The 10,836-nt window shown below is 44.1% G+C and overlaps 1 long non-coding RNA gene across 1 annotated transcript in view; it reads right to left on the minus strand.

Annotated features, from left to right (window-relative positions):
* The window catches only part of LOC138513404 (uncharacterized), a 236,605-nt gene extending 228,459 nt beyond the window's left edge, over nt 1-8,146 (minus strand). Inside the window, exon 1 of the long non-coding RNA XR_011281754.1 lies at nt 7,960-8,146. This is a non-coding gene — a long non-coding RNA (uncharacterized lncRNA). The remainder of the gene's footprint in view (nt 1-7,959) is intronic.
* Between the last annotated feature and the right edge of the window lie 2,690 nt (nt 8,147-10,836).

Here is a 10,836-nt window from a genome sequence, read left to right on the forward strand (position 1 = left end):
TCGATAGCGGCAGTACAGACAAGAGTAACCAAGTTGGAGGACAGAGTTGAAGCAGTTGAAAACTATCAACAGTCAGCGGCAGTGGCAGAAATGAAAATTGAATGCTGCTTACTGGACCTGGAGCAGAGAGAAGCAGACCTAGCTGTAAAAGTGGATGATCTAGAAAACCGAGAGCGACGCACGAACATAAGGATACTCTGACTGAAGGAATCTCAGGGAGAGACTCCCCAGACTCTGGAAAAGAGAGTCAAAGCTCTTGTTGAGTCCCTCCGTGAAATGCCTCCAACACCAGATATAGAGTTTGACAGGGTACACAGAGGAGGCAGCCCTCCCAATGGCCCGAGCTCAGTGATTGCAAAATGCCATCACTGGAGGCAGAAAGCTGACATTATCAACAAAGCGAGAGGCTAACATAAAATCAACTTCGAGGGGTCCAGTATACGTATTTATCAAGACTTGTCTTTAATTACCCTTCAAAAAAGGAGGGACGGTGCTCAACTAACAACATAGCTCTGGAATCAAGGTTTTAGATATCGTTGGGGATTCCCCTTTTCGTTGAATTCTGAAAACAGGGGAGAAGATTGCAGAGTAACAAATAGTGAAGAAGCAGCAGGGGTTCTGCAGAGACTACAAGGAGAGGACAGAAGCGCCACTTTGGGCAAAAATATGAAAAGCCCAGAAAAAGAGATCTGCGTTCTGAACGCCTACCAAAAAGGAGGAAAAACAGGAGGAACGAGGAAATACCATAGATTTAATACACAATTTTGTGCCACTCCAGCCAAGGATAACCTAAACAAAGGTGACGCATGTGTCTTTTTTTCTCCTCCGAGTCACACGTGATGTGTGCTTAAAGTACTTGTCGCACCTGTCGCAGCAACATTACAGCAACATTACAGCATTCTGGCACCAGGTGAGATCAGGAACCACTTAGAAGAGGCCCTACTTTTTATTTAGGGCGTCTCTCTCCGTTTTTTTGTAAATTATTTTATGTTGTTCAAAATGATATTTTAGTTGACTTTTTTCTCGTTTTTGTGGGTAAACGGGGTGGGAAGGGTTACTAGCAGTTCAAGAAATGGCATTAACAGATTTATAAGAAGGTCCACTTTCTGGATTGTGCGTCCTGAGCCTGCAACTTGTCTTATACCAGGCAGTGGCTTTATCTCAGCAGACACACTGAGTTATTGGACCTTAAGGTTGTTGGTACGCAAAAGAATTTATTGGAATAGAGATGTCGGCTAACAACCTGCTAAAATACAGCACGCTAAATGTTAAAGGGCTTAACTCCCCCAGTAACGTTCAATGTTAACAAGGGAGTTTAACCTTGAAAAGTTGGATGTCTTATTTGTACAGGAAACAGGGGGAAGAACTACTGCTCAAAGGAAAACACCTGGACGGTGTTGTCCGGGCCCCCAACTCGGTTAAAAAAGGAGGTGTAGGCATTTTGTACACAGCCTCCCCAGGTCTCACCATCCCTAACATCTTTAGGTACGAGGAAGGTGGATATGTGGCGGAAAAAGGTTCAATCAGTCACACATGTCTAAGTATACGCACCAAATCAACACCAATTTCCCTTCTGCAGATCGGTCTTAAACTTCTTGCGGGAATGGGGTGGAAGGACGATTCATGTATGGAGGAGATTTAAACATGATAGCGGATCCCTCTGTGGGTTGGTGGTCACAGAGCCCGGATGCTGAGCCGCCACACATCCCCCACAAAGGTGGCCTGAAGGATTTGTAGAAGAGGTCCATTTAATTGATACATGGTGATACTTCCATCCTTCTGTGAAAATGTACACATTTTACTCTCCACCACATAGGACATATTCCTGCATAGATTATATTCTTATCGAAGCTATACATGCATACAAAATCATATCTACAGACCTGGTGATTGTGGGATGGTCTGACCATGATATGGGCGTGCTTACTCTAGATTTGGGACCCACCACGCCATTGTCCCATAGATGGGTAGGTAACAACACTCTTTGCCGAGACCCACTTTTTTGTGAACAGCTACAGGAACCTCTGAGTTTTTCGCGATCAACAACACTGGGGAAAAAGCACATAACACAGTTTGGGAAGCAGCAAAAGCATCCTGGAGGGGTGTAATAATAGCAGAAGGGACAGCGAAAAAGAGGATCCGCACGTTACAAGACAACACCGAAGCAGGAAATTAGGAGTAAAGAAGCCTTGCTACACAAACGATTATTATTATTATCCACCCGAAAGAAAAGGTTAGAGAAATAGAACAGCTTAGGAAAGAGCTAGGTGAATTAGGGAAGGGGAAAGTATTGACCCAGCTTCGCTATCGGAAGCAAATACATTATGAGAAAGGAGGTAAGGCTCAGTCTATGTTAGCTGCCAAAATGAAGGAGCAAAGAGCAGATAGATTGGTGCTGGAGATCAAAAGCTCAGTTGGAACACCCATAATCTCCCCTCTAGAAATTACACAGCGCTTTGCGCAATTCTATGCTACACTATACACTTCGAAAAGTCAAGATGATGCCACAAGCACACACCAATATTTATCGAGATTTCCACTTAAGTCAACCACCCCTGAACACTGCAAGCCTTTGAATGCACCAATTAACAAAATGGAGGTCCTGCAAGCAATCTCCAAACTCAAAGCTGGGTCAGCACCCGTCCAGAATGGCTATACTCCAGCCTTTTACAAAAAGTTTGGTCAATCCTTAGTCCCTTTCATAGTCAAGTTATACAATAATATATTGGCAACTGGGGAGGCACAAATGTCCTTCACCCAGGCCAGAATCATAGTCATACTAAAAGAAGGGAAAGACAAAGCAGACTGCGCCTCATATCGCCCAATTTCTTTAATCAGTGTGGACACGAAGATACATGCAAGTATCCTACCGTACCACCTAGGCAGTATCCTGCCGAAGCTCACACATAACGATCAGACTGGATATGTCCAGGGAAGGCAAAGCTTGGATAATATCCGTAAAACTTGAAACCTTATAGCAGGTTTGAGTGAGGATGAAATAGACCCATGCCTCATCTCAATTGACGCCGAAAAGGCATTTGATAGAGTGGAGTGGTCACTTCTTTGGCGTAGTCCTTAAAAAAGTGTGCCTGGGGGAGCAATGGATTACAGGAGCATTAGCATTATACAGAAATACATCAGTCCATGTAGTAATACATCGTGTGGCATCAGAGAGCTTCCAACTTAGCAGGGGCACACTGCAGGGATGCCCCTTATCTCCATTGCTATTTGTCCTTGTGATCGAGCCGTTAGCGCAGGAGATTCGCCACAACACCAGTGCAAGAGGTTTTTGGAGAAGTGGTAGTGAATACAAACTCACCATGTTTGCGGATGATGTACTAGTGTACATCACAACCCCCCCATGTTTTGGTCCTGGCCTTGTTGCAAACAATTAATAATTATAGCCTGTACTCAGGGTTTTGAAACTGTATTCATAGGACTATGGTGCTGCCCTTTCTGTCAAATAACACCCATACCCAACACAACATGCAACGTCGCTGTTTACAAATCAGTGCAACTGGTATCAGGTAGCTAGGCTTAACTCTCACAGGGCAGCTTAGTGATTTGTATTAGGTCAATTATCCGCCACTGTGGGTTGCTATCACCAGAGACCTCAATAGATGGTCAAAGATGACCCTATCCTGGGCTGCACATTTGACATCGATCAAAATGAATGTACTCCCTAGATTGATGTTTTTGTTTCAAGCCCTACCTGTCGTGATCCCCGAGGTTGCTGTGTTAAAGATAAGTGAACTTCCCGCTTTTCTCTGGGTGGGACAAAGACCACGAGTTGCGTATAAAACCCTTATCCTCCCCTGGCACCAATGGCGGAGTTGCCCAAAATTGCAAACTTACTGGAAAGAGGTGTTAGGCTTGGTTCATACAATTGAAAAGATAGAGTATGCGCCTTAGTTACTTCTGTTTGTGGTTGAAAGGAGAGACAATGCTTATTTTTTGCTACCCCATATGCCTCGGGAATCTCTTTTTAACTGCCAGAGGATGTTTAGCACAACAATGGAAAAGGAATACTCTCCGGTCCAAATTAGACTGGCTGAACAAAGCATTTGACATTTAAGAAATGGAGAGTCTCATGGCAACCCTCAGGGAGACACACACACACACACATATATATTGATGCAGAATGGCTCCCCTTCATGGAATATTATAGGGACCGGGGAGAGTTCCGTCATAAGTGTCTAAATCAATGAGGACAGAGTGAACTCTGGACATCAACTCACTTGCAAGGCTCTCCATTACGCCACTGCCGCCTCGAATGAGATACTATTGCTAGGAAATAGCAGAAAGATCCCTGAAGTGTCAGGATAGACGTTAATTGCTAAAGGGCCTGTTTTGGGGCAGAAACCATATTTCTGTGACATTAAGGTTTTCGGAGTGGGGTGGGGTATGTTTTTTTTGGTTAGTTTGTAGAACACAACTGAACTTCCAAAATTGCACTAATGTTTCAGGAGGTTCTATTTAATTTTCATTTTGTTGCACAGGGAAAGTTTGAAAATGACTTGTATGACTGTATTGTTTCTTTATGGGATCCATGTTGTTGGCTCAGTGTGCTTTTTCACTGTGTCATTCGATTTTGTTGGAAATACAAATAAAAATCTAATTTAAACAAGGTTCATACGAATAGCTCTGTAGTTCTAGTGGCCCAGCAGAGGTGTGGGCTCTTTTGGGGGACTGACCCACCCGTTAGCACCCTACCCATGATAAATCCCCAACTCTGCCTCTCTGCAAAGGACATCTCCTACCCCCTCACCCCAGATGTCGACTTAACAGGCGGACATGGGACAAGTGCCCACAGGTCTTTACCAGCTCTGCCTCTCTTCCCTCAAAGACAGTCAGGGCTACACAGAGCCAACCAGTGAGATCTTTTCTTTTTAACGTGTCTCAACAGCAGACCATTTAAAACAGGGAGTGATTGGAGATACGAAAAGGTAACAGGCAGTGACCATTGATGTTGCACGTTTTTTTCTTAATATTATATAATGTTTTAATAAGCTACAGTCATTGTTGGGTGATTAGAAATGATGGGCTTACAGAACCAGCTGCATGTTATGTCAAACAATGTCTTTGTCATGCATTCCTTTTCAGTTTGTATCTGTGGGAGATTTTTTGAACTGAATGCTATCATTGCTTTGCATGCTGGAACTTGTAGGCTTGCTTTCCGAAAGATGAACCTAAAGACACGATCATAGGGGCAATCTCCCACGTCCGGAGGAGTGGTAAAAGAGGAGGTAGATGTGTTTACCGACACTTTATGTGCCACAGGATTTTGTATGATTTACCAGGTTAAGTTGAAGAGCAGTGCAGTTAACATGTTTAACATGTTTACCTACTTTTCTAGGTGTTTCTGTCAAATCTGTTTGGTTTTCCACCAGCATGCATTCTTATTCTGGTGGAAAACCAATGGATTCCTTTGGATTCTGCCTGATTTTTACACATGGTTAAGGCAGGCAGATTTCAAAGGAACCCATTGTAGATGGTTCCCACAATCATTAATTGCACCAAGGATTTACACTTTTCCAGACACGTAGTGGAAGAGTGAAGAGCAAAGGCAATTTTGCCTGTGTTTTACTATTTACTTTTCCACTATTGATGGAAACAATGAAAACTACATGGACGGCCCTTTTGAAAAAAGGCGCAAACAGCAGTGGTCCGCTCCATGCAATTCAGGATTCAAAACAAAATGACCCCCTTACTCTTTTTTTCAACTTATTTCTACAATGATAGCTACATTGTCGGGTTGCTTAATGCTGTGACTTGTGCATTTTTAAAGTAATCTGTATATGATTGATTTTAGGTATTCAAATCCAAACTTTCACACATTTGTAACAACTTGAGCTGGAAAGATACATGATCAAGTACCTAAATGTCATGCTACGCTCAAAATCTTGCTTTACCACTTAATCAAAGTGTGTGATCCTGGGCAAATCATTTAATCTCAATGTGCACCTGCCAAAATTAGATGCCCCTTGAAGTGATTAGGTTCGTAGTTTATGCTATTCTAAAAAAGCCTCATTCGTGGGTTAATTTACAAGTGTTGCTCAAAATATAATAGTCACCCTTCATGTTCACCAAACAAAGTAGCAGATGTTGTTTCCAAATGTGTATGTTGCCCTGAGGATATTGGTTACCTTTCCAATTGCTTTTGGTGTTGCCCCCTGGCTTTCATTACTGCATGCTAGCACTTCCTCAAACCCTTAGATCAATTAAAAATATGCTGCAAAAATACCACAAAGAATACAATTATTATTATGGTATTTATTGAGCGGGGACCTAGCTTCGGGAAGCAATGGAACGCTTTACAACCATAGGGCGAAGAAAACAGTGTGGGAAGCAGAGATAAAGGTGCGGGAGCTAACAATAGGGGAGGGCGGGCAATTGGCTGCAAGGAATCGACAAGCAACCAGGGGAGGAAACAGTGAGCAGATCACTGATTCTCAGGCAGTGTGGGGAGTGGATGGTTTGTGAACCGAGGTGTTCGGGAGGAGCTTAATCCTTAAAGAGGAAGGTCTCGAGCTCTTTCCTGAACTGTAGAAGTGATGGGGCGAATCTGATGTTGACGGGGAGGAGGTTCCAGAGTATTGGGGCGTAGACAGAGAAGTGCTTCAAAATGTAATTTTGTAAGTAAAACATTTGCCATTTCTTGCTTCAGTGTTCTAGAGGGGGGGGTCTGTATTTCACAACAACTTGGTGGAACAAACCCTTTCTCAGCACCTTTCTGGAAGTAGCCACAGTGTTCAGGGAGGCATTGTTGGAGTGCACTGAAACCGAGATGGAATAAGGGCTTGGGGTCTCATCGGCCTCGCAAAGGAGAGGAAACCTCACCTTCAATTCTCCCCAGCCAGGCCAAGACGACATGGTGGGGGTAGGTGGGAGCGGTCGTAAATGGCAATGAGGTAGAAGGGAGATGATGGAAGGTGGATCGGTGTGATAGGTGAAGGGAAGCAGATGCAATAGAAAGGGAAGAGCAGATCATTAGATCGATGTTGCCACACAATTTTTCTTGCTTCTCTTTTGCTTTGGGTTTGTAATATATTTTATAGCTCAGTAAAATAAAAAGGTACGTAACGTTTGTTCTTAGGGCATAATTGGGATTCACCTCTAAGGCTCTTGCTCATGGGTGTGAAGAACCAAAAATGGGACAGGGGGCGAGTATCAACCCTCCCTCCTGAACCACAGAAGTTGAAAGGGAACGACCATTCCACCTTGGTTGGCACGGGTTTCTGATAAGATAACCACAGGTAACCATGAGGCAGCCATTGGGGGGAGAGGGATTAGGGAGAGGTTGTGGATGGGTATGGGGAATTTAGGAAGACCAGAAAGAGGGTTAGGGTAACTTGATTGGATGGTTTAAGGGAGTTTAGGAAAAAAGCATAGTACACTGAAATGTACTCTCATTTGCGACCTGACCTATCCTAGTTACCTAGCACCTAACCTGCATACTAGAACATTCACTGATTCCACCATGACAGTTATTAAACACCTGAAGCACCTGTATCTTAATATGCAGCCTGAAGTACATAGATACATGGCAGCATTTGATAAACAAGCATAGAGGCTTATCAGCCTAAAAACATGAAACACATAACATTAAGTGAAACTAACATGGAGGCTTTTCACCTAAGCATATTAAACACATACAAGCGCAACGAACACAAACAATAGGGCCCCTTGTGATCAGACAAACTCATGGCCTTTGGCAAAGCATGAAATGAAACCTAGTACATGAGTGCACGTGCAGCCCACTTGGGAACCGCCCAGCCTTATGAGCACCTACTACCCCACACATGGGGATACTTTGATTACAAGCATCGCAAACTTCGGGAGGAGCTTAATCCTTAAAGAGGAAGCCCTCTTAACTGAAGCCCGGGAGGCTCGCGTGGTAGCCCGGCACGTATAACTCCAGCGAACAGCAGAGGCTGTAGTGAACTCCCCAGCGCTCACCAATATTTTGCCTGGTACTTCGACTCCTGCGCCGCAATCGACATACGCCGGCGTAGCCGCCGGTACTTAGTTCATACGCCTCACCACTCCTTCCTGCTCAGCATCCTGTGACTATGCTGCACCCTTCCTGCTCAGCATCCTGTGACTGCACCGCACCCTGCCCGTGTCGTAATCTGCAATTATCAGCAACCCGGCATGGGTGGAAGGCGGGCTTAAGAAGCATCCAGCACTCGCGTTCCTACGAGATGCACGTTGCCCCCAAAGCCTTCTGGGTAATGCAGTTTGTGGCCCCAATGAGCCATACCTCCAGGGCTTATTAGCCTTTAACAGGTGGCTCCAGCCACAAAAGACAGCACAAGCCCTCACCATATTCTTGACAATGGGTTGCAGTATACAGTTTTTATTTTTCATGCTATCGCAATAGTTTTCCTTATGGAGAAGGAGGGAGTGGATGGAGGATGAGAAGGACGGGAGATTGATGGAAGCTGAAGAGAGTAGCGAGTTGAAGGTTAAAGTAGTGAGGGACTAATTAAAGGAAACAAAAAGGAGCATACAGAAGAGAAAGGAGCACATCATATTTTGGAAGGGGAATGGGAGAGCATGTGACTTTGGACGGGATCAGCAAAACCTGGTCAGATAAGTTCAGACTGTGTCCAGACAGAGTCAAACACACAACTCCTATAGTAGAAAAGACCACCAAAAATATGGAACATTTGTTGCACTTGTGCCAGCCATTAACTCCCCCCACCCTACTCTCTGCTCCATGTACCTACCAAAAGCCCTCTGCCAATCTTGACAACAAGGCCCCTTACCTTAAATCTGCCACTGTCCCCCTCCATCCTAGGTTAAATATCCAAAACGCCCTCACCAGGGCAGTTTCTATCCAACTTGGTGCCCAGGGCGAAACACCAGAATGCGCCCCCACCATTCCTCCCGACTGGCACACATCATTTCCAAACTACACCTATGTGTCGTGCGACAAAACCCCTCCTCAATATGAATAAATAGTTGCTATATAAATGAAGCTGGTTTCATTACATTGTAATGCAAGTACTTTACATAAGAATTCTAATGTGAAAACATAGCTGTTTTTGTAAATGTTTTTTCTGTCACCTACTCTTAGGGAAGGCCTTGCCTGAATGCAGTTTCAAACTGTCCATACTGGCACACTGCGGTGTGACCAGTCTACCTGGGTCTGAGGGCCCACTGACCACGTGTTGCAGGAGTTCTGTTTGTACCACCTCACTTGTATTTTGCATGGGGCAATACTAGACTACCCATATGAATTATGTTGTGATGGAACGTTATCATTCCAAATGGACAGTCTGGTACACTCTTATTCTACTCTTTCAAAATACCTCTATGAGAGTGGGAGATGGGACAAATAGCACCAGTGAGGGTTCCAGTATGCTTTGCATTAAATCACAGAGCCTTTCAAAACTATAACAGTGATCAGAGATCTCTATATTGGATAAACAAGGCTGTGATAAAAAGGAGTGTTTGTGTGAATTTCATAACAGGTGCATGGCTTGGTGCTCATATCACTGTTCACAACACTCACCCCAACATTAAAATGTTTGTAACTATAAACCATTCATACTCATTTGGACAGCTTAAGTTTTTGGATCCGCGTATAAAATGGCTGCAACATCAGACACTCAAATGGGGTACAAGGGCTCTTTTGCTTCTTGTTTCTGAAGAACTTTAGATGTGGAAGGGCTGTGACTCAGTGTGAGCATGCCCAAACCCCAATACAGAAACATCTTTTGGGAATGATATCTATAGACAGGACAGGATACTGTAGAAGTGAGACCCAATAAACAATGCACAGAAAAGCTACAGAGAAAGGAGTATATCTCTTACAAACTTTAGCCTTGACAGTATTAAGCTGATGAAGCGTTTTAAATAAAACCGGCTTATAATGCATGGTAAAGGGTCCACAGCTCCTCAGCCACTACTTTCACACTTTTAAGCACACCTCAGGAGTTATGTCTGCAAAAACTAGCAGGCCCATGCTTTATCTAACAGAGCTGGCATTAGCATCTCTTATTAGTGCTGGCTTGCAGCTAGAGAAAATCATGATGTAGCAGTGTAGAAAGGGCGTTTGGCCTAGTGGATGTACAGTTTAAGGCAACTTCTTTGATTGCTTCATGCATTTAAGTGTGGGCACAGTATGGCATGTTCGTCAGAGCCACATACACAACGTTCCAGTAAGCCATTGTATAGACTTTGGACACATCAAACAAAAACAGGCATATGTGCTGTTACATACGCCACATAGACGCCATTAACCAACAGGGTGGTGGCTTGTGCAGCGCACAAAACATTGCTGCACACATATCACTGCATTGATTTGCCATGGACTACTGTCTGCATGGTGAAACACAATTAACTCTACTTTCCTAATCAAGGGGCCAAGTGACATTGAGTTGCCCTCTGGTGTGCACGCTAGGCAGTGGCTGGCTTGTTTAGAAAATTAAAAGACCTTTGATACTAAGTGCATGCATTTAGTCCATGTCCCAAAGCAGCCAATAGAATACTTAAGCAACAAAATGACAGTTACCCTTCCCAGGGATGCGCCACATGTAACTAAAAAGTAATATACCAAAAAAAAGCGTTTTGGTGTTTCAAATAAAGAGACAGTGTTAAGAACTGAACATGGGGCATTTATATTCACCAGGCCACTTGCACCGCACGCCTACCCAGACAACCCACCTCCAGTATCTTAGCCTTACTATCAGCACCCATCCCCTCCACCAACAACCGACCCCCAGACACCACTTGCACCCGAGTGACATTCCCCACAGCCTCTTTCAACCACCCAGCAATCACCATCGGATTCTCCCCCTGAAAGTTGTAAACTGTTTTCTGATTAGA

The sequence above is a fragment of the Ambystoma mexicanum genome, chromosome 12 (assembly GCF_040938575.1).
Source record: "Ambystoma mexicanum isolate Mex_15411 chromosome 12, UKY_AmexF1_1, whole genome shotgun sequence".
NCBI classification, from domain to species: Eukaryota; Metazoa; Chordata; class Amphibia; order Caudata; family Ambystomatidae; genus Ambystoma; species Ambystoma mexicanum.